The following is a 25361-nucleotide window of genomic DNA, read 5'->3' as shown; positions in this document are numbered from 1 at the left end:
GATTAATTATCACAGCACTTTTTTTTTGATTTTTTCTTTTTGTTATTATTGTGCAAAATTAGATATATGCCAAACAGAATTAAATATGTTTCAAACTCAAGTATTTACAGCTCCTAACTTATGCATAAGAACTAAGCTACTTATTGTTTTTATTTTGTTATAATTATTATTATTAATATTATATTATTTGTTCAGCTGCAGCTAAGCAATTTATTTAAATTGTCGAATAAAATGATTATTTTAAAAAGTTCTTATTTGGCTTGCTTTGAAATATCTTTTGAGCTGGCTTTAATAGAGCTGTTTATCTTATTCGTCTTGAAATTTTTTTTTGTATTTATTTTCATCATTTTGTTGGCAGATATTTGTTAGATTTGGGCAATGTTTTCACATTTTCATGTAGCACTTTTTGATTAGTTGGTGAAACCCATTAAAATGTGATTTCGATACACTATATATAAGAGCGTAATATATAAATGTATATATGTGTATATATATATATCGATCGGTATACAAACTAATCAACACTAATGAATTAAGAATTGACTTGTAATTTCATAGCCTACATTTCAGCGCAAAGATTTTGTTCAGTTATAATTAAAATTCAGCGTAACTTGGCTATACATATATTTATATAGTATACTTAATTAGAATCGAAAATCTATATGCACTGGCTAAAAAATGGAAGTTGTATTTAACGTTTTGTTCACACTAGATATGGTCCTATTTGTGTTGCGTCTATATATATAGAAAAGTTAACATATATACGATATGAGTTACCTTGAGTATATTGTCTACTTGCTAATGATATTGCTTGTACGTGTGTGTGTGTGTATGTTTGGGTGTGCGTGTGTGCGTGTGCCTATTAGAATTTTAAAGTTGCTTGTCTTGGGTTATATTATATTTAGTTTATATATATTAGTTAATATTTAGTTAAAAATTGAATCACTTAACATTTGCCTTTTAGTTTTCACTTTTCTACTCATCTCTATTTACAGCATAGAAAAATAGTAGTATTTGCTTCTAGAAAGTCTGTATTGGTCGATAGAGTCCTGTATAGCCACACAGACGGGCACGCAGTGCCGGTATCAAAAGGCGGCCAGTGAGATATCCTTCAAAAGCTCTGCACACTCACAGACCAACAGATACATTTTGTCCCCTTCTGTGAGGTACTCTTATGCAGGGCTATTGCGACGGAGGGCCCGCAGCGCGTGGTAAGTATCTGTGAATAAAGATATAGATATAGACATAGATAGAGGTAGAAATAGAGATAGAGATAGAGATAGAGATAGAGATAGAGATAGAGATAGAGATAGAGATAGAGATAGAGATAGAGAGATAGAGATAGAGATAGAGATAGAGATAGAGATAGAGATAGAGATAGAGATAGAGATAGAGATAGAGATAGAGATAGAGATAGAGATAGAGATAGAATAAACTCTGCTTGCCTATAAAGCATCCGCGCGCCCGTCCAATATAGCCAATTCTTTTCGAAGCGCTCGCCGTCGTCACCCTCGAAAACCTGAAATTAAATTTCGCATTTTACATTTTGCATTTAAAAATGAGATGGTTGCAGGCTAATCTTGGCCAGAGCTTGCACTTGCCTTGAACACGCTGATTATGTAGCCGGTGGCCGCTGTTTGGGACTTCTTGAAGCTGCCGGCTTCGTTGGAGGGCAGCACCAGCGGGGGTCGGCAAATGGCAGCCACCTCGCTGTACAGGTCCAGCGTGTGGGCGGCAGTGTATCTGAAGGGGCGGGGTAGGGGATGTTAGCAACTTAGCTGATGGAATATAAAATACCCTGTAACATTCATTTAGCTTAAAGACTTAAAGCTTCCCTAAATAAAGTGAAGCTTTAAGAGAGATAATAAGCTTGTGTTTCTACAACATGATCGACTAATATATACCCTATACTTCTCATATTTTTGTTTTTTAAGCAAACATATATGTTATCGGACTAATTTTCAGTTTAACAGTTTCGGCTAAGATTGTGGAATATAAGATACCCAGTAGTTTGGTGAATGTTTCGGTGTCTGTTAATTCATCGAAACTATGATTTCGTTTAATTCTTTGCTTTATATCTAAGACTAAGCCTAACATCTCGTTCAAAAATATGAATTACAGGGTATTAGAACAGCACAAATTTGCATTTAAAATGTGCCGATTGCCATTGATTATCTTACTTGAGTGCTTTTGGCTCGAATTTGGAGAGCGATGAGACGCGCAGGTTGGAATAGAAATTCGATGGATCCGTTTGCATCGTGTTGATCAGATAATACGAAATAAAAGGAAATTCAGCTAAAATAAAATGGATTTGTTATTGTTAGCGAAACGAAAGCTAGCTCTCGAAATATTTATTAAATTTAAATTCTTTTTTTTTTGTAGTGCAATTTCTCATACACTTACAGCTTTTCTCCATATTGGCTAGTATCATGCCGCCGACGGCTGTGTTCGCCTGCTGCACTTCCGTTAAGAGCTCCGAGGCAATGGCGCGTTGCTTGAGCAGCGGATGGGAGAGCGGCGATTCCATAACTGGATCTATGGCCTCAAGTGGACTCATGAGATGCACAAGTATGCACAACTTGGGATCGGAGACCTCCAAAACGCTGAGCGGGCTGCTGGCTTTACCATCGGCGCTCAGAGCAGGTAACTAAAGTAATGCGGATAAGCTTTAAGCTGCTGAGTTAAGAATTAAGTAGAGCTTTTTACCGGTATGCCGGCTGGCAGAAAGCGATCAACGCTGTGCACCGGAATAATGAAACAGTCGCGATCCAAGGTAGCCAAAGAGATGGGCTCCGCACGTGTCGTTCCCGCGTTGCCACCACCCCCACCAAAGTTGCCTGAAAATTGAAAAAATTATGGCAACGTTAGCTTATCGTTAGCTTATTGAAAAGTCAAGATAGTTAAATAGACACAACAATGTTACGATAGGTACCATTAGGAAAATCTTAAAAAATGTGTCTAGCTGTTTTGAGCTTTTGTCGATCGCATTTAAAAGCAACACAAAAAGCTTTTGCTGCAGATCCTTTAGCTTAAATTGCCAGAGAGCTTAAAGCTTTAAGCAGAAGACTTGCCAGTACAAGTTGCCACAACTAAAAAGCGTTGACGAGCTTTTGTTAGGTTATTAAAGCTTCTGCTGTGGTTCCGTTAGCAAGCTGGCTAGAAATACTGAAAACTTAACATTTTCAAAACTTTTGCTGAATGTCAAATATCAAATTAAAGGCAATAGAGCGCAAAAGCTTTCAAGCGTGTACAAAACATGTCTAGCTTTCAGTATTCAATCAACACAACAAAGAACTTGCACCAACAACAACAAGATGAGAAAGAACACGAGGAAGTGTACAAATTAAAGTACACTCAAAATAGGTTTCGTTTTGGTTTGTTTTTTTTTTTTTTTTTTTTTTTTTTGGTTAAGGAAAACGTGTGTATATTATTGTGTTTGTGTGTGTGTGCGTTTAGGGAGCCAATGCAACATACGTAGGCACAACAGATGCTGGTTGTGAGCTTTTATTGTGATTAGTTTGATATTTTCTTGCAGTGTATATATATGCATTCGTTTTTGATGTAGTAATGGCAGCAACCACAACAACAAGTTTGACAAGTCGTTGGCTCAAACCTTGCCGCGTCGCCGCTGCGGCAGCTGTTAGCAGCGTGCTCGTCGCACTCAGAGTCTGTGGCAGTTGCTGCTGTTGATACGAGTAGCCGGCATATTGTTGCTGCTGCTGTTGTAGCTGCTGTTGTTGCTGCTGCTGCTGCTGCTGTTGTTGCGGCTGCAACTGTTGCTGCAGCCTGATGAGACTGTTATTTGTGCTGTTGCCGCCGCCAGGGCTGCTGCCGTTCCAACGCATCAACGAGACGGACCGATCGACCAGCGGCTGCGGCAGGTCCACTTCATAGGGATTGGATGGCTGTGTAAAGGACGTGGACGTGGTCGGGGTACTGGGTATGCCCGATAGTGCGCTACATCGTTCTGCAATGGATGCTGTTGATATTTTATATGGACACACAACACAAAAAAAAAAAAAAAAACAAAAAAATATCATAATAGAGAGAGAGCATTTAGAAAATTGAATTCTTGTCAGGATTCGGGGAAAAGGCTTGTTGGGATAGTGTTCGATGAGAGTTTTATTTTCAGTTTTCTTTGTTTTCTGTTGTTGCAGTTAGGCACATATTACGGATATTTTTATTTACACAAAACTAGACATATTCAACTCTTGTTTTTTTTTGGTATTAGTAGGCGACGCATTGCTGCAATTAATTGTTAGCTGGATATATAAATATTATATACATACGCTATATAAGTGCACAAGTTCCATTCGCTTGACCTTTTCAATATAAAGTAAATAATCTGTGCTCTTTAAACATTCAAGGACATTACCATTGCCAAAAAAAAGAAGAAGAATCGCAGCTTACATATACTTCTCTTGCCCTAAAAGCCAAGCCAACTGGAAATTCGTAGATAAGCGGAACACGTGAGCATTTCGATAACGCTTGAGCTTAAATCTTGCCAACTAAAATATTTATATAGAGCATAAAGTCAGAGCAATACGCATCGTTGTTATTTATTGCAATGTTTCCTGCATGCGCGCCTAAGAAAGCCAGCTAATTTTTATTGGCAAATGTAAAGAAAATGTCATTAGACTGTGATGTATAGGAAAATGAAGTGTGTGACAGATACAATAGGACAGATACAAGACAATATCAGCTTGGAAATAACCATAAAGTAGTTTAGCGTATTTTCTCATGGGCTGTAAATCTATCTATGATATATCTTAAATATATTTTAAATTTCCATGACATTTTTTTATTAAAAAATTAATAGGCTCAATCGCCGTTTATGATAAATTTAATTTGTTTGACTCAAAAAATGTTGTATTTTAAGAACGAATTTTCTCATAAAAAGGAATATTAATTTTAACAGAGAAAAATGCCTATATATTCCAATGGACACATAAAAATAAATTTTTAATTGATTTCGCTCTCTGAATTCGAATAATGAACAGGAACACGCAGCTGTTTGTCTAAATACTGTTATGGCGCATGCTGCGTATGCGTGATATGTGCATATATTACGTATACGCCGCATATGCTGCTGGGTAATTGAATATGTTCAACGATTATCTGCCATCAGCGCTTAACCGCGCCTGCATAACAATCGGCAGCTGGCGAGTCCTTTTCGCTGTCTCCATTTGGAAAATTGATGTAAACATTTGAATGTGCATGGGAATGGGAATGAAATGTAAAAATGAATTGGGAGCGAGTTAATGGGTTAATGGAGCGCAAATAACTGAGCCGAGGGCTAAAGCAGAACACAAAAGCGCAACAGAGATGGAAAGAGAGAGCAAGAAAGAGATAGACATATATGAAGAGAGAGTAAGAAAGATAGAGAGACAGAGACAGACAACTATAGAGCGAGAGAGAGAGGGAGAGAAAGAGAGTGTGCAATGGTATTCATGTAGCTATTGAATTGCTTGGCGACAATTTACCTTCGCCCACATCATAGCCGGGTCGATTGGGCGAGAAAAACAGATGGGTGCGATAATGTATTTCCTCCGGCTGCTGCACCAGGCCCATATCCCGCGAACGTTTCGTGCGATTTGCCTTCGACTGAAGCTTGCCGCCGCCGCCGCCGGATTTGCTGGCGCCCTCGCGAAAATTCTTGCGAAACATTAAATTCATGTTGTTGTTTTTGTTGTTGTTGTTGTTGCAGTTGATACAATGATGTCTATGAGTGTCCTGTGTGGCTGATTGGTGCTATTGAATGGGCTGCTGATGGTGGGTCGATGCAGGTGCAGGTGCTGCTGTCGCTGCCGTTGTCCGCACACTTGATCAATTTCGTGTATATTCGTTATGTTGCCCTTTGAGCCTGGCCGTGTATACGAATTGCAGGGTATACGTATGTGTGTGTGTGTGTGTGTTTACCATCCAGCTTATTTGTATTTACTTTAGTCTCTGTGAATGTGTGCGTTTGCTTGGGTTTTCAGTTTGTTTTGTTTGCTTTTTTATTTACTTTGTTATTGAGTTAAATTCATTTGCCCGCTTTGAGGTCAGGCAATTTAATTTATTTGCTTTTGACCTGCCAAACATAATAAAGTGCTTCAATTTAAAGCTTAATGAAAACTTGTAGTCACACGTTAAGGTAAAAAGAAGAGAAGAAAAACAGAGAAGTTCCCTTGCAACAGGTAGAAACAACTTTTCACCGGTTCGAAGCAAATTTGTGTCAAATGCTTTTTGCGCACTGCGCTTCAGCGAATTTTCTGAACATTTATTTTTTTTTTTGTCATTTTCTTGGGTCTATATTTAGCTGCGTGCGTATTTGCTCAGCATTTTGTTGGCATTTGGTTTTTATAAATTAATTGCTAGCAAAGATTTAATTAGTCAGCCAAAACGTAGCCATGGCAAATGTAAACGCACCTTTCAATTTCATTTAGTTCTAACAGAATTTGGTATATGTACAGCCGGTTTTTTGAGAAACTTCTAATTGGAGTAAGATATTTTAGTCTGCCTTGAGATTAAGAAATGTATCTTTAACATTTCTTTAAAAGTTCTTTATACTTAGATAAAACATGTAATAGCAAAGCAAAGCAGCAAAGTTCAACGAAGGAGCTGCTCATAAAACGATGCTGACGTTCTTCTGGACCTTGCGATTGTCAGGATCCAGGCCGATTCCATCACAGAGAAGCTCCACCCCTGCGTCCAACCTACGAGGCGAACTATCTAAACACCCTTTAGTTCATGTCGTTAATCTCCTTCATTTTAGGTAGGCAGATAAAGGGCTTACTATATCCAAAAATAAGTCAAGGATATTTCTGTATTCAAGTTGTTTAATAGAAACATATAAAAATGATGGAAAATTGCCAACAGAGTATCTGTTAGTCTATCAATATGTATTACGTTTTATAATTGACTTCCCTAATGCTCAGCTTGTCGCAAATTTGGCAGTAATTTTCCGTTTTGCTCTTGGAACAAAAAGCCAATCAAAAAGTCAAAAGCGCTTAACTCGCAACATAAACACACACACACACACACACACACACATGACTGTGTATGGGTGTGTGTGCGTGTACTGTAGTTTGTTGTTGTTTTTTTTTTTTTTTGTGGCAGCAGCTGCGGAAATTACCCATTTCCGCTGCTAAGCAGTTGAAAATTACTCAACACGCTCACGAAGGAAACTTGAGCACGAGCCTTAAGTTTCTGGTGTGTAAGTAGCTGAAATATACCCTGTTACTGAATGCAAAGTGGGTATATTGCGCAGATGTAAAATATGTGTTAAATATTAAAGAGAACTGAGATATGTTTAAGATCTGAAATCAAGACCACATTTCTTTTAGATTAGCTTCATTCAGTGAGTTAACGACCGTTTGTAGGGTATCTAAAAGTCGACTAAATGCAGTGAGTAGACGTAGCTTATATTTTTCTTTGGGCACGCGAACAGCCAAAACGGAAAGTCAAGCTGTAAAGGGCCAGCAATTAGCTGCTGCCAAAAAGGGGTTTAGCCGGCAACAGAGACGGAGATAGGCAGCCAGACAGAGGAAGAGAAAGAGCGAGATTTGTATATCTGTGTGAGTTTAATTAGTTCAAGACACGACGCAATTAGTTCTACTGCCGCTTATTGATTGCCATTGAGCGATAAATTTCAACAACAGCATTGGCATCGGCATCGGCTTCGGAATCACAGCAGCCAAAATCGCTGGGCCGAGCAAATTGAAAAGTTCTTGAAAAGTCATTTATAACAATCGCTTTGGCTGTTGGGCATTAAAACGCAACCATCAAAATGGATTAATGGTAAGTATATAAGAAAACAAACTCGTGAAAGTCAACGTAAAAGTTATTAGAAAACGGAAATTAAGAGGATGTTATCATAAAAAGTTTAATATTGAATGGAATTTCATGAAAATTTGCCAATATTAAGAAAACAGTTTCCGGTTGATAATTTGTGTATGCAGACAGGTATGCGTAAATCAGCAGGAAATAATGCTTCTGGGCAAATTTATTTCACATTTTCATTAAGATTTTTACAAACTCTACAAACAAATCAAACCTTCAAAAATCTCAAGTATGGTCCATTTTCCCAATTAAGTCTAATCCAACATAATCTGACTTGTTCTAACTTCAGCTAATATATATTTTAACACTATTTAGTTTAATTTCAGACTTTAAACAGAATGTTTTGCCACACAAAAGCTCCCTTTTCGACCATATAATATGGTAGTATGAAAGTAGCGTTGTAAGCCGTAATTAAATGCCGGAGTTTTCCAAGAAATCTTGATAAACAAAGATGTTTTCCAGACAAGAACTTATATACTAAGTATATTATATAGTAGGTCGATCCATCTAGTACCAACATATGTACCGCCTGCAAAATAAAGACCGGCCTATGCAAAGTTTCAAGACAACAGCTGAGAGACTAGTTCGTATAGAAGCAGACAGAAAAGGATGTTTAAGCTGATCTCGAATATGGTCAGTAATGTCTCTTTCTATGCGTAACACATTTCTAGCACAAAATTATAATATCCACTACAAGGGTATAAAAATGTTAGCCATTAAAATCGAACATAATCAAACACATATCATATTTTAATACCCTATACACAATCCAACAAGATCGTTTATAATTAACAGCACAACCAAGCTTAAGTATGCTTTTCAAATAAACTAAGCTTCCGCTCTATTACTGCACATTTTCATTTCAAACTGACAGATTTTAGCCTGATGTGGAATGGAAGAAAGTAATATATGACGGCTTACCCTTAGCTTCGACCATAACTATTTGGGAATTATAGTGAAGTGCTCGTTATGGTTGCGTTCGGTTCAAACTTAATCTTATTAAATACTGCTAGCTTTTACGACACACGCAGCTAACAAAAGCTGGAGCCCATCAAAACAAGTCAGTTTAATAGAGCACATCACTATAAGATGACCGAGTATTAATAGCTTAGAGTATTTATAAGATAGCTTGTGCTGGGAATGGCTCATAAATTGCGTATGAGTGATATTATGAGATTGCACATGCAAAATCAACAGCTAAATGCTGCCTGTCAGCAGACACTTAAACTGTCCATACACACGCACCCACACACACACACACACACACACACATATACAACACACAACCCCGCAGAACCCCAACGATCTAATAAGCAGTGGGTCATAAAGTTTTTACAGCATTCCATTGTCAAGTGCCTGGTGCGATGAAAATTGCGCTTGGCCAACGATGTTGGCTATAATTAAATCTATTTACGACACAAGTTACAACAATAGTGCTCATCGTTAACTCACACACACACACACACGCACAGTCAAGCAATCAAAACAAACAACAATGAAACAATCAAGCGACCAAATAGAAAACTCTCAAGAATGAGTGATAATAACCATAAAAATTAAATTTCGCTCGTTCCTCAATTTCATTTCGTGCCAGCGCCAAAAATAAACAGCGAAATCACATATAACCGATACATAAGTAGTATTTATATATATATATATTTATATATATATATATATATATTTCTATATGTGTGCGGATCTCATTTGCTAGCTGCTTAAGTAGGCTAAGATGGCATAGTGGGCCGAAAGCTACCCTGTACGAAAACAAATATAAATTTATTGCAGCTACTGAATAGCTTTAACAATTAATAAGTGATTTAATGAGGTTGCGATTGGGGACAAGCAGAGGGAAGGTCTTTATATTTAAGGACTTTACTGGTTGCACAAGTGTAATCTTTGAGTTAAACTGTGCGACAAACCTAATTAGGAGTTTATATATTTAAATATGCCTTATACGGCAGCACACCGCTGCCTGCTTTGCTCCCCTTTTTACAGGGTATCCAAAAAGAAAGCACAACCAGCGCGCAAAAAGTAACTTTGAATATTCGTGAGGGTTGCATTTAAGTTGTACTCGTACATGACCTAGGCAGAGGCAGACGGCCCTTGACCTTGTGGGCGTGTACTACCAAACCAATGTGTGTGTGCTTGAGTGGCGTGTGTGTGTGTGTGTGTGCGGGTGGATGATTGTGGCTGCGGCTATGCCCATGTGTTAGTCTTGCTGAATGATTCGGCAGGTTAGCATTTAATGCGTTGACACAATTTGGCGTGTTTTTTGCCGCAATTTACACAAAGCATTCTGTGTAAATGTTTGGCATATGATTTGTAAATATTGCTTAACCATATAGATATATATATATATAGCTGATACTTGTACATACATATAGATACATATGCTTAGCTCTTGGATAAAGCCAATTAATAGCTGAAAAAAGGAAATTTTTTTACATTTTATTGCGGGTTGGGCTTTTTAGTTATTTGAAATCTTTGTGATGCTTTTAGAAATTCTATCAATTTAATTAATTTAACATTTTTATATTTTACTCAAACTTGGGCATATTTTAATTTAATTATGTTTTCTATACAATTATAAGTTTTTTGTAAATTCATTTTATTATTTAATATATTTATTGCATAAATATTGTGCATAAAATAAATGTTAATGGGAATCGAATTTATTTAAAATCGTTTTCACAATTCAAATTTTAGTTGAACATGCATTTATATAGCTGATTGATATTTATTTTTTTTTTTTGCTTTTAAGAAAGTATTAAATATTAATATTAATCACTTTGTGCAATTTATTCCATTTGAAATCAATATTTCACATATATATAAATATTAGGAAAGGCGAATTTTAATTAACGCATTCCTTTTAGTTTTTCTTTTGAACTATTTTATATGTTGTTTATTTTATTTGGTTTTTAATTGTATTTCTTGATCTTTTGCAATGTTGTTATTTGTTGTACTTCTTATTTTTCTCATGCACATAGAATTTATATTAAAAGAAAAGTTTTGTTTAAATATTTCACTTCTGCACTTAGTATTCAAATGATTTTGCAACTTTGCACGTGCCTCACGTCGTATACTTAATTTGGCAATACTTTATATGATGAACCATTTCTTTAAAACCATTTTTATATAAAGCCCGCACAAGGCTTCTTATCTTTGCTTTAGCTAATCCCGCCGCAGGAAAAAAGAGCCGCAGCTTTTGCGCGACCTTAATGCGAAATTCAGTGTCAGCCGTGTCGGCTACGTAATATTCGTGGGTTTGCACAGTAATTAGACAACAGTTGAGCGCTTGCTTGGCACACAAAAAGAAATCAATAGAATGTTGTAGCCAAGTAAAAGCAAACTTCTATATTCAATTCATTTAAATTGTAGAAAATATTTAGATGAGAAAAACACCTTTTATAAATAAAACACACACGCGTCACGCTTTTCACAAACACTTTTCACACGCCACATTTTGTCACACAGACATAAGGCCATGCCCCTTTCTTTATATACAAATTTTGTATTTGTATATAAATTTAATTTTATTTTATTTTTTTACGTATTCATTTTTCTTTTGCTTACAACTCGAACGCAAGACGAATATTAATATGAATACGAATACGTTTCGACTGCGTTGTTTTGCGTTAAATATTCAACTGACAGTTCGGGCAAGCTTTTCGCAACGTTTTTGGGTTCGAAACGCTTTTCATTAGCTCAAATATATATGACGGCATCAAAAATATTCAAAACTTGCACTTAGTACAAATGAAAAATGATGGCAAAAGCTTTCCTCACTTGTTGCGCATACGCCGTGCGGCCCGAAAAACACACACACGCACACACATACACACACATGTACACGTACGCACAAGACACTTCGGCATTTATCGTCGCTGATATTTTGAGTAATTAATTATTTATTATACAATTTACGTTATGGATTTTTCATACGCCGCGTCAAACTAGCGCACGTCGCAGCAAATTAACGTCAAATGAAATGGAATCGTATAGGTTCAATAATATATATGCCAGGCATATACAGGGCGTGATACGTCCACCCACAGCAACGGCAAATGGAAGCGGAAAACGTAACTAACACAATGAATGTATTTGATAACGTGGGCACGACTTGGATTTACCTAAACCATTTTTAAAGATATCTCTTTAAAGTTCATAGAAAACTCTTCTCTCCACATTTGAAATGAAGAATCAAAGAAGCGCAAGTTAAAATAGCTCAAGAGCTCGAAATAGTATTTTAAAATCTGGCAAAAGGCCACTTTAGAGAAGCTTCGATGGGCTTAGAACTCAGTTTCTAAGACCTTTTGGAACGTGGCGGTCGAACTTTGTCTTGCAGCGTTTGTCCCAAATATATATAAATATAAGAAATAACTCTTATCAATTTCATAAGGAATTTATATATATAACTATTTGCAGTACTCTGTGAACTATCTGGACATGCTCACGATAAAGCCGAGCATACCCCTTAGTAATATCTCAAGTGCGGGTATTGCAACAAACAACATTTTGTTGTTTTTATTTTTCGTTTTTCTGTTTCTATTTTTTTTGTCTGCGTTTATCCTGCGTGCTTTTTCTAGCGTGTTATTGATTCTGTTCTGCCGCCTGGCCAACTGACAATTCCCGCAGCTCCTGACCTCGGCAAAGCACAAGTTTGGTAGCGCGGAAGTCATTTGCCGTTTTCCGCTGCTTTAATAAACTTTTTTTTTTACTACTTTTATTTATTTTTTCTGTTTTATGCTTTGCTTTGCGGTTTCTGGCTAATTTGCAGCCATTAAACCGCTGTACTTTGTTTTGGCCATTTTCGTAGCTAATTGTAATGACAATTATAAATGTCTTTTGTCCACTCGCAAAATACAACTGATGGGCCTGCCATTAAAGTGCAATGTTTTTTCTGCAGAGTTATAGATGCTTTAAAGGCCTACCGTATAGACGGGCAAGATACTACTTAGTCAGCTAATCCCCCACCTTTCCAAACAATGAATTGATGTCTGAAGTATTTATTAAAAATATATTAAGTATGTATATTTTTGATCATGCATTAAAAGCAGAGTCGAGCTAGCCATGTTTGTAGGTCTGTTCGTCCGTTTCTCCGTTTGTAATCCAGACAAGCTAGAGAAATGTTGTATGCAGGTCCTCTTATGAGTTTCTTTCCGATAATCAATAATGAAATTGTATAAACAAATCAAGTATCTTTCATTTTATAGCCACCCTTCCCCTAGAGCTGGCTGAGTTTGGTGTGGGTAGAAGAAGGTTCAGGGTATCCCCTATTCGGGCATAACAGCTAGACCACTTTTACTTTTTCATTTTTTCGTTTTGCTCGTTATTATTTTAATTAACCGATTATCTTCTGCAAAAAGTGTATATATTTATTAATACACATTTTGTTGTAAATGCTCTCTCTTTTCTACTTAAAGTTGGCCTTGTCTAACTTGTTTCTAATCCCATTATTTCGCTTTTGTCAGCTACTAAGCTCCCAACATGTGTGCCCTGAAATATTCAAATGCAGCTTTGGTTTTCTATTGCCTTGAGAGAGAACACGTGATTTACATGTGTCTAAGCTGCAGCTGAGCAGAAAGTGTTGCAGCTCGAAACGAAATCCTGCAACACTTGCATACCGAGCCTGCCCTGGAGGCCATGCATCAAAAGGGAGCTCAGGGGCTAAAATTAAAGCTGATCCAATGTTATGCTGCCTGGCACAAAACAACTGCATTTTGTTTATTATTGTTTGCTATTTGCCACAAAAGTTTCGCAGCCCAGTTGCAGAAGGCAACAGAATCAACTGGCAACACGCAACTGCAACATGCAACAACGAGCAAGTGAAGACAGTCGCAGGACAACTGCAACATTTATATGCAACTTTTAAGATACACTTTTATTAAAACCGACCAAACATGCCAGAGAAAAAACTTTACATACAAATTACTATGCGAGTGCTAAGAAAAATAATAATTAATAGAATAAAACCCAGTGAGAGTTCTCTGAACGGGAGTAACCGACTTAGAGATACCCATGAGAACATTTCGGTCCATCTAGTTCTAATAATTTTCAAGTTATGCCTTAAAATTTATAACATGACTAGCTCAACTTGCAATTCTGATCACGAAAGCAGGTATCGCAGATGCGTTCTAATGTCTGTTGCAAACAATAATCATATTAAGAAATTTCCAATGGGTTCAGGGTAGAAAATCTACTAAAATTCTCCAAATATTTAAATAACAAATGTGAAAATTGATCATATAGCAAACCAATCAAAGTATCTAGCTTTATTTATTAATACTCTCAAGGCACACACTTTAGTTGTATGCTTTTTAAGTGAATGCTAGAAGATGAGAACCCATTGCTTACACTAGATGGCAAACAAGATATAAATACTTAAGTCAGTTGCCCGGCAACCAGTTGTAAGCGTTATTCCAGTCATAAACAATTTGGAAAAGTACCGACTGCTACTGGCTTTTAGCTGGTTTAAGGCTAGGGCCAGCATGCACGTTATGATCTAAATGAAATAGTCTGGCTCATAAATTTTAAACGAATTAGTTTTCATGGCCTGACTAAAGTGTCGCATGGCCGTGCAACTTAGCCTGGCTTCCACTCTTAACCATTATGAGCTGCTTAACGGCTGCATAAATTTCATGCCACACGGGGGCGTGTGGGGATCGTTACTTTTGGTTAGTGTTTGGCATACGCTGTGCTTGCTTCTTATAATCAGATGGAATTGGGTTGAGTTTTCATTTTGTTATTGATTACAGCAAAGCCCCCCATGGCCTATGTCACTGCACTTGTCAGGAACTTGTCAACACTGTTTCGTTATCGAAAAGTGCTAATGATTGATTTACGATTGTCGCAGCTGTTCGAGAACTACATGTAAGACTCTATAGTTTCACATATGATTAGTTTCATAGCTGTTCACTGCCAACTGGCGATATGTTTGTGTGGAGGGGCGCACACCCATTTGTCAGCGCAGCTTAGCGACCCTGATATTCCATCAGTCAATTTTGAAAGAAGGCCTTTTAAGTATTTGACGCAATGATTTCAATTTCTTTAAAAGCAATATAAGCAAAACTTTATTTCACAGCTTGAACAACAACAAAAAACCTCCTGAAATTTGCAATTTTACGACCGACATCTATAGCTGATAATAATAGACTAGAAAATACCCTGTACCCAGCCTTAAACTTGTGTGCCTTTTATGCGAAATTTATGATTTGTGGAATTGAATCAAAAGCTAAGGCTTTATCTTTACCTTAATTTCTATATTAAGGTTGTTTTAGATCTGATTTGTGCATAAACATAACTCAGTTATACTTTCTCTATATTGTTTGTAGATATCTATTTTATATATTTGGTTTGCTGGCTTGAGGTCCTGGGCTTATAGACATTTATTTAGGCCTGTTCGAAACCATCACAACCAACACAACCTCCTTTACAGGGTATCCAAACAGAGCCGAACAGTGAAGTTTGTGATGCTGCAAGTAAATCAGTTGGCGTCCGCTTTTGCTAACGCGTTGGCAGCTGTTTTTGGCCAGTTTATTGCTTTGCCGCCACACCCACCAAAAAGGGAAATACCCTCCGGCCAAAACCATGCTCCAACGCCCACCGCTCCCTTCCGCGCCACTCGCAATTCTCCGCCCATGCACACAACATAAATTACAACGTCATTCATTTCCGTCATAAAATTGAAAAATGTTGTGCAAATTACGCGTAAATACCAAAATACCAACAAGAAAAGCGGCAAAAGAAAAGCGAGAACGCAATGAAAATTCGCGGCCGGAAAACGACATGCATATAGTAAATACATACGTATGAGCCTGATATTATTTTTTTATGGCAACTGTGAAAATGTTTATGGCAACGCCACAAATAACAGTCGCCATCTGCATTTGTTGCATTTCCCATTTGCGGCTCTATGTTGCATGCCACATTAAAATGCATGATAAACTTCATTCGCCCTTCAATTTATGCAGTTGTTGAAAGACGTTTATCATCTACCATAAACTTGTTTGGCCGGAAAACTAAGGATAATGTATGGCCATATAAAACTTCAAATCAGATTTTAAGTAATGCATTTTAAATATATAAAACAAAGATTTGGGGAATCACTTAAAAAGTTTTGAGATCGACGCGTTCATACCTAAGGACAGACAGACGTACATGGCTAGATGGACTGTGCTATTAATGCTGATCAGGAATATATATTCCTTTTGGGGTCGTAGATAACAAAAAAACATAGTCATTAAGCCCGTTTTAAATGGGTACAGGGTATAGAAAGTAAGAAACTTAAGTCAAATTTTAATTTAAGATGAATTTAAGGATATTTTTCTAATAGTTAAGCTAAAATCCAAAGTAGCGACGCTATTTATTATAAATATTTACTTTTGGGATCTGTTTTGTCAGAATGCAAAGAATTCTTTAATGGATTTAAGACTCAATATATAAACTTAAATTAACTAATAAACTGTAGTAAACAGTTAATTGAAATTAAGCGTCAGTCACTTTCTTCTAGCTTAAAGATATTTGCCCTGACAAAAGATGTCTTTTATAAAACTGCTGAATATCTGAAAAATCGGAAATATGCAAACATGAGTAACAGTCTCTGATTGCATATTTGCATAACTAGACGCACAGCTATCGCTTAACATATGCAATTACCACACGCACACACACACACACGCACACACACACACACGCACACACACACACACTGCACAAACAGTAATAAAAAGCAGGGGGCAAGCGAATGTGCTGATATCTAAATAATTTGTAGCCTGCTGACCGAAAGCTTTCATAAATGTCAGAGCTATAGAAAAGGCATATCCTGCCTGCCTGCCCTACCCATCCTCTCTGTATAAAGACCAAAGGCCAGCCGCAGCAAATGGACAAACAATGACTGTCCCCCACCCAGCTTCCTCAATGCTGCCAAAAGGCATATGCAGAAATTTATGCTTGATTGGGGTGTGTGTGTGTGTGGACTAGGGATTAGGAGATGTTTGGTCGGGTGTGCAATGAAATATTGCCGCATTTTTTTTAAATATTTTTCAAAGTTATGACATTCCAATTTTCAGCCCCAGAGTGCCAAATTTTTCATAAAAGATGTTGCAAAATTTGTTTAAAGCGAACTAAAATTGCATACAAACAATTTTCTTGCGTTTTGACTCTTCCCAGCCCGCGACTAGGTCTTCACTTCCAATACAAAAGGCTGCTACTGTGAAAAATCTCTCTGCTTTTACGCATTCGACTGTGCATTGATCATCAATCAGTCAATCAGGCGGACAAGCAGTTATGTACGGGTGGTGAAGGAGCTCTCAACTCACCCATATAATCGCATTGCAGCGGCTCCGATGGCTGCTCGTGCAGCTGCCGGAGCCAGTGCATCAACTGGGCCAATTTGCTGCGTGCCGTATTCGTGCGCTCACAGTTGAGAATACTTGGCTCAAACTCGAAGCTGACATCCAATTTGGTAAGTTGCAATGCCTTTTGCATTGCGCCACGATACATATTTGAACAAATTGTTTATAAACTTTTTAAAGTGATATTAACTGCCAGACATTTAAGGCCCAACTGCGTTGCGAGTGGCTCGCTGGCGTCTAAGATACCTTTTTTTTTTGGGTTTCGATAAGTTTCACCTCGTGTCTGTCGTAAATTTGGTTTCCAAAATCAGCGTATTGTTAGATAAGCCCCACAATGCCTCCCATGTCAATCAAAATTGGCATTTTGGGTATCTTTGCGACAGCTCTTCAATTACTCATCATGTCGACAGCAATGAGAAAACAGAAAAAACTACATATATATTATATACTTACATATAAAATGGGCCACAAGGAATCACAATATTTCACAAGAAAAATCCCCCGTTAATTTTAACTGTCATTATTCATTTGCCAGGGCGTCCATTGTAAACTTTAATGGCAATAAATCAGCCAAATAATTCATGGCCCGCGAAATATCGAAATATCCAACTATAGACTACAAATTTTTAGCTCTCATCGCGTTGAATGCAAGTGTCATATATTAATGTATATTTTCGGGCGCTGCCAGTGACAAGCTTTTGGCTCGTATGATACTGTTTGAATACCCTGTTTTTATGGGTGAAAGGGTTGTCACATAATTCTATGCAGATTGGATTTAGTCTAGTATTAACCTTTCATTTGACATCAAATACAAACAGATTTAAAAAGATCATGTAACCCTATCTCAAGACGTTCACATAAACTCAGATCGTACAATATTTCATTTAAGTGTTGTAAAATATATTATGTTGTAATGTGCCATAGATATATTTAACATACATTAGCGTAACTAAACATTTTACAATCATCTTATTCAAAATGTAAAATATATTTGATTTTACTTAACAGTTAAAAAGTGTTGTAAAATGAATAGTTTTCGTCTCAAGATAAAGGAATTTCCTGTAGGATTTTATTAACTTTAAATCTAATCTGAAAAGTTTATTACCAAGAGTACAGCAGTAACTGACAATTTTGTAATACTTTTATTTGGATTTTTTTTTACCAGTGAAATTAAACCCGGTTTTAAAATGGATTTATAAACATACAAGTTGTTTGAGAACATATATTACATTGCATTAATATGATATATAATATGATATATAAATATATAATTATATAAATCTTATAAAGATAGAAACTATAAATACAAAAGTAATTTGGGTTAGTTGTTATTTTTTGTGAATATCTCCGAGCCTGGTCTTTTAAGAACTAGTTCCCATATAATATATTTACTTTATTTATCCTTTATTTTACTGCTGCTAATTATTACGTTTGTTATTTATGTTCGAATGGTTTGCTGTTGACTGAAATTGTTTGTGGTCAACAGGAAATTGCTGGCAATTATGCCCGAAACCAATTTGCAAAAATGGAGGCCTGCAAATAATTTTGGTCGATGCGTTTGGCCTGACAAATTTCGCACTCGATTTACGTTTTCGTTTGTCAATTGTAGTGGAAACTAAATTGCGAAAAACTAATTTGCAATGGGAGTGCATTGGAGAAAACAGAAAATATACAGTAACTGGGTTTTGCAAGAATGAAAATGAACAGAAAATAGAAATTGATTTTTTGCAAGTGAATTTCGAATTGAATTATTTACAACGAAGCATCTGCACGTTGAAGGCCTGGCTGTGTTTCTTTTCTATACAACAAGATGGAGATAGTTTGTTCAATTGGAACATAACATCACGAAGTTTATTGGAAATTAATTTCTTCAGGCGCTTAGGTTGTGCAATATTTCGTCTGAGTGTTATCAATGTAGTGTTGTATAGTGTTGTATCAGTGTTACAATGTGTCATGAGTTTTCGTAATGAGTAATTTCCCCTTTCAATACTGTCCCTGTCTTTCCTCTAATTCCATAGATTTTGTCTATGCAACATAACCTAAGTCAACTTTTAACTATCTCTAGATTGCTTCATTTGAAATTTAACGTGTGGTAGGAGTTAAAAAGCCAACTGTTCTATATTTTGTAATGGCATAAAGGAGCTTATCAGCAAGCACATGACATGGGGAAACCCCGTTCAGCCGCCTGTCAGACCAGAATTTTCAATTATGTCGCACTTTTGCAGTCAGTTTCATTAAAATGTATAATACTTGTAGCTGAATTGAGGGAACTTGAACGTAGTGCGGAATTATTTCCAGTTGCAACATGAAAACTGCATTTTCTATATTGTGCAACACAATGCAAGCAACTATTGTGGCATGCATTTTGTGGTTGGTAATGGCAAATTTAATATTAATTATTTATTATTTAGTCGAGGCAAAATATAACAACTGCCAGTTGCCACGCCAATTGTGCCTCTGTCGCAAGTTCTACTTGCAACATACGTGACTCTGAAAGGGTTGCTGGGCGAATCGGAGGCATCTCCATGCCTCGTCTCGCCGCTTGCCGTCAACGTCTTTGGCATTTATTTTATTTGCGCATTTCTTCATTTTCCCAAGCCCCTTACCAAAACCAACCTTCTGTAGGGTAGTAAAAAAGAAAATAATGTAAAAACCTTGCAGCCGACCGGCTATAGCCGACTGCGCAATACTCTGTTCATAGTGTAGTTACCAATCAAATCTTATTGATTCTTGAAAACTCGGGTTTCATCTAGCTCTAGCTCTATAGAGACTAATATACTCTTTTCTTCACTTTGCGAACAGAGTGTTCTAATGCCGCAAACTGCGGATAAGCAGCGCTGCCCATCCAAGCAGCGTAGGCGGCTCCTCGTGTGGGCGTGGCACATGTAAGCCCATAAATTTTACGTGTATGAAAACACACACACATGTACAGCTCCCGTGGTTAAAAAATAATGTAGGTAAATACTCCAGAAAAAAAAATGGGGTTTACGAGCAGTTCTTGTATTTGTATTGTTACCAGATGGGCGTGGCAGCGGTACGCCCACTTCGTGCACCGTAAACAATGACATTAGTGGAACGCTTCGCGTATGCATTAAATATTTTTATTGTTTAGACTTTTGGGCATGCCAAAAGTAATTCTTTTCATAAGCATATTTTCAGCTCCTTTTAATGGCATTTTTCGCTTTTCGCATAAATAAATCAGAGCACTGCAAAAAGAAGGCTAAACGGGTTGGCGGAACGGCCCAACCCTCCATTTAAAAGGGGGCCAAAGCATTGTCTGGCATTATAAAATTGCAGAACCAGCCGCAACAAAGGCTTAGAATATTTACCAGCTTAATTGAGTAATTTAAATACGAAATTAGTTTACAGTTAATTATAGTAATTATAGCTGCATATACGGGCAATTGCAGAAATGTGTAAATGTGCCAGTTGGCAGCAATCGACTAAGAGATACGCCGAGGGGGGAGCAATGTCAAACAATTAAAATATTCATAATATATGTTTAATGCACGAGAATTTACAAAGCAAGTTTGGTTTAGTCACCTCGAATAATCTTTGAGTTATGCCTATCGATAGATAGATCGTTATATGTATTTTATTTAACAGAATAGTGTTAACGCTTCTGTAGTTTCTAGGGTTGCTGGCTCCTCTGAACTTATTCTCCTAAACAGGAATATATATATTTATAGGTTTGAAAAAGCTTATTTCACCTGTTGCAATTGCACAAAATCATTTAACAATAAGCACATACAGTTAAGAATTTTATGCAATGCTGCTTGCGTTTGTTTTCTCGAGAGAGCATTTGATTTTTTAATTCCGCTGTGTGTTGCATTCGTAAACGTTTCGCTCGCACGCAATTTAAGCTGCACAAGCAAATAATGAGTTTCCGTTATGAATATTTCAAGAAAGTCTGAATTTGATGGCAACAAAAGCGTGATTATTTAGCTTTCTTTCAGACTTAAAGCAAGGCATACAAAATTATTTGCCCACATAAGATTACAGCTACTACAGCAGGATTGATGGAAGCCAATAACAAAAGGATATTTAGTCTTTTGTGCGAACATTCAAATTAATATGTATATGCATGCAGTCTTTTTTATTAAGCTGCCTTTGAGCTGTCAGTTGAAAGACTTAAACTGATTTGGCTGGGCAGATGAAAGCCAGCAAAAGAAGAGAGCAGAAGCCACAGACAAGGAGGCGCATAGAGATTAGCTGAGACAGCAAATGGCAGCAGTTGCCTGACTGGTAAAAGATCGACTTTCAGAGCCTTGGCTGACAACTCCATTTTTGGCCCGGGGACAATCTCTGGCAGCGCATCAAATCAATTGCCTGCTCGAGTCCAAGGTCAAGTGCAAGTCCAACATTACCCTTTGGTGCAGCAAAGCGAAACAAAGTGTCCAAGCTGCCAGATAGTCAAACGAAAATAGAAGATGAGAAAAAACACCTGCAGCTTCCAATTGGCATGTCTGCACAGCCATAAATTGTGATAAATGAAGTGAGCTGCCATGTTGCCAGGCTACTTATCAATGTTGCCCGGCAAGCCCGCACTATAATTTAGACATTTGGCAGCCAGCCAGCACAGGTTAGCAGATAGCCGACCAGAAGAATAAAATAAACAAAAACTAAGGCAATTCAAATTGGTGACTGTTGCCATTTGGCTTAACTTTTGATACCAATTGGATAGGGCAAAAACCATCAAACTATATATAAGGTATGTGTATATTATGTTAAACAACAGTTCTGAGATCAGCTAACAGCACGTAACAATATGTTAAACAACTGCTTAGAGATCAATTAACAGCAGTTAACCGTATACTATGTTAAACAACTGTTTAAATTTCAGTTAACAGCATTTAACAGTATACCAGGTAATATGTTAAACAATTGTTTAAAAATTGCATGTAAAATTTGCATCGAATCAATTCATGTTAACATTTTGGTCTCAATCTTTCATTATTAATCACAAGTTTTTATCAACATTTTATTTCAACACCAAAACTCCTGCTCTTTAACATAATGTTAGTGAGAACTATAACATTTTTGAGTTCATTTGTCGTAACAGAAGAAACGCATTATAATTATTAAGTATTTACCTACTGCTGTTGGTAAATACTTCATAATTCAAATGCGTTTCTTCTGTTCAGTGTTGGGCAATTACTTAATGAGAAGCTGCCTTGGCTGATAAACTCGTCAAAAGTGTTGGTAAGAGTTACTAATTTATCGGTTTTATATACATATGTTAAATTTAAATAGTGGTAGGGAGTCAATGTAAGTGATATGTAAAGGTGAATTAAGTAAGCTTAAGTGTTTTTCTTGCACATAATTGTAAGTAAAACAAAAAAAATGAAGAATATAAAAAAACTAATGTCATTTTAAGAAATATAAAACTGTTTATCTTTTAAAAGTGAAAGCTGCTGACAGAATAAAAAATCAATTTGCAATGCTAAACATATTCTCATAAGCTTCCGCATAGACCAGAGTATAGCTATTTCTTGCAGCCCTAAAAGCAATCAGTGACAGGCTGGCAACAGGATGTGCACACTCACACACCCATACATGCACCTTGATTGCAGCCAGTGTTGTGTATTGTTTGTTTTTAGCTGTTGGCTTTTAGCTATGCGGCGTATACGCAATTTCATTTTGCTTTCTTTTTTCGCATGCATATGCAACAGCATCAAAGGCTGCATAAATTATACGCCGCGTGGCACGTTGCACGTTGCACGTTGCCAGCGGGAGCTCAGCTTAGCTCAGGGGGGGGGTAACGCCGCCCACTTTATTGACTTTTTTACAGTGTCGATGTATTGCACAAATATTAATTAGGCAGCTGTTTATATCGCCTGTGATTTGCCTCATCGATCAGTGGGTCAAAGTAGCAGCTCGAACGCTATTTGGCCCAGTCTTAAGCAGCTTTTGTGGGTCACTTCGAGCGGTGGCATGTTGCCTTTCGATACTTGCAACTGTGCACCGCTGACTATCAATTTTAAATTATGTTGCCAGTGCCGCCCCAGCGGATGTTTGCGCTTGTTTTATTATCTGCCAAATGTACAGGCGGGCAGTTAGCGGGCAGCGAGGCAAATGTCTGTTGACGGCACATAAAACATGGCTAATTACGAGTGATGAGCATTTTGGCGCTTTGGCCACACTTTGTTAACAGCAAATGAGAGGCGCCTGCAACTGTATCAAACAAATAGATGGGCCAACCTTGCAAATTAAATTTATGGACAGTTCTGACAAAACCTTGAAACATCCAAAACAGTTGGGGGAAATATTTATCAATATGCAACAAAGCCTTTCTGTTAAAATCGTCATCATTACGTTATTCTTACTAACTCGTATAAGAGATCATTTACAGATTACCCTTTATCCTATGTAAACTAAAAGGAATTGCAATTAAAGAAAAATTCCTAATAAATATCATACATTTTTCAATTTTGTAGAACGTTGCCATTTAATTTAACAACATTCCTAGGAACAAGAAAGTAAATATATATAACACAACATTTAAAAGAGCTGCTTTATGCAAACAAATTCAATCAATTTCAAATTTTCTTCAAAAATACCAAAACGCTTTCATTGATACTCTTAAAGGGAAATTTTATAAATTTCCCATGGCGAGCAATTATACGTTGCGATAAAAGATTACGCCGATCACAGCTGAGCCAAAGAGAACTGTTAATCTTTTAGTCCCGCTCTCTTGCTCTTACGCTCGCCCCGACTAGCGGGCCGTTATCTTTGCTGGCTCTCTTGGCAAACATTTAATTGATTTGCCATTTGAATTTCGCATTGACAATGAATTCGCCATCAAAGTCGTCACGTGTTGGCAGCGGCAGCTGCGAAATTCGAAGACAAAATACAGATAAAGATGAAAATGTTAGGGCGGAGGATGGTGTAAAACCCATCAAACGCCACACGAAACATGTCAAGGCAAATGTGAAAATAATACAGAACCAAAAAGGAAAAACAATATCTGTAGAAAATATCTGTCGTCTGATTGCCAGGCACAAATGCAGACGGCTGCGGCGGCCCTTTTTAGCTGATTTATGCCCCGAACATAGACAACAATTGCATGCCAAAACATGTTACGAGGTGCTCTGGTCGCCAGTGACCGACTGGCAGATGCCCTGTGCACATTGCCGAATGACAGAAACAAACATTTGTGCTTCGCTTAATATGTATGCACAACTGCCCTTTTCATTCATTTACAGGGTATTAGGAAAACGCCTCAACGCAATCCCCGCCTTCTATACCTACAAGGTACCCTCTTCTTGCACAATTTTTTATAAATGCAGGGTATATACAAAGAATAACCACAAGGCAGACGCCTTCTCATCCCGCTGCCAATTTGTAACACTAATTAGCTAGACTCACCTTTGCTGTTGGGCCCGTTTGCCGTCTGCAGCGCGGACATGGGTATGGCCAGGCAGTTGCGCGCCGTGACGGGCAGATCCAGATCCAGATCCTGAGGCGGCTCGGAGCGCGGACACGGCGTATAGGCTATTTTGCTGCCGCGTCCCGGCGTGGGGCTGACGCGTGCATGGCGCCCGCCGCCGCCGCCGGCTAAACGTTCGCTGGCCATGCCGCAGCGGGGCACTCACTTAAGCCTGCAGCAACATGCGGCACGCGGCGGCGTTTCAGGCTAATCGGGCAGCGGTAGCGGCAGGGTGCATGCGGCAGCCAAAACGGTAAACACAAGCCAATAAAAATATGCGATCTGGCGCTTTTATTGCTGCATTCGCAATGCACACACTTTGGGGAATCGCTTCAATTGGAGTAGCCGAATAAGAAGAAGAGGAAGAAGACGCCCGGCAAGGACACGCGACGTGCTCACGTTTGTTACTTCAGTTGCATGCGCTGCAGCGCACAACAACCATAGCAACACACCAGCAACAACGACAGCAGCAGCAGCAGCAGCGCAGCCACAAACAACAACACGTATAAAAAACTCAACACGAGATGCGCGCGCGCCTGCAACCAACTTGCACTGTCAAAGGCCAGCCAGCAACTGAGCAGCAGCAGCGACAGCAGCAGCCGACGTCGCAGCCGACGTCGCTCTGGCAGCCTCTCGGCCGAACATGTGCCTAGCGAGGCACTGGCAATGCTCGCTTTGTACTCTTCTCTTACAGCAGCAATCGTTTAGTGCTCTCCCACTCATCGCTCAATGTTACTCTCGTGTTGGCTCCC

General features: G+C 37.9%; 1 pseudogene; it reads right to left on the bottom strand.

Moving 5' to 3' along the window:
* Positions 1–1020: 1020 nt before the first annotated feature.
* LOC116649771 (uncharacterized) lies at positions 1021–25169 on the bottom strand (annotated as a pseudogene).
* Positions 25170–25361: the final 192 nt, after the last annotated feature.

The sequence above is a fragment of the Drosophila virilis genome, chromosome 5, assembly GCF_030788295.1.
Source record: "Drosophila virilis strain 15010-1051.87 chromosome 5, Dvir_AGI_RSII-ME, whole genome shotgun sequence".
Taxonomy (NCBI): Eukaryota; Metazoa; Arthropoda; class Insecta; order Diptera; family Drosophilidae; genus Drosophila; species Drosophila virilis.
The sequence above is the reverse complement of the archived record's forward strand: the minus strand, read 5'-3'. Positions and strand labels throughout refer to the sequence as shown.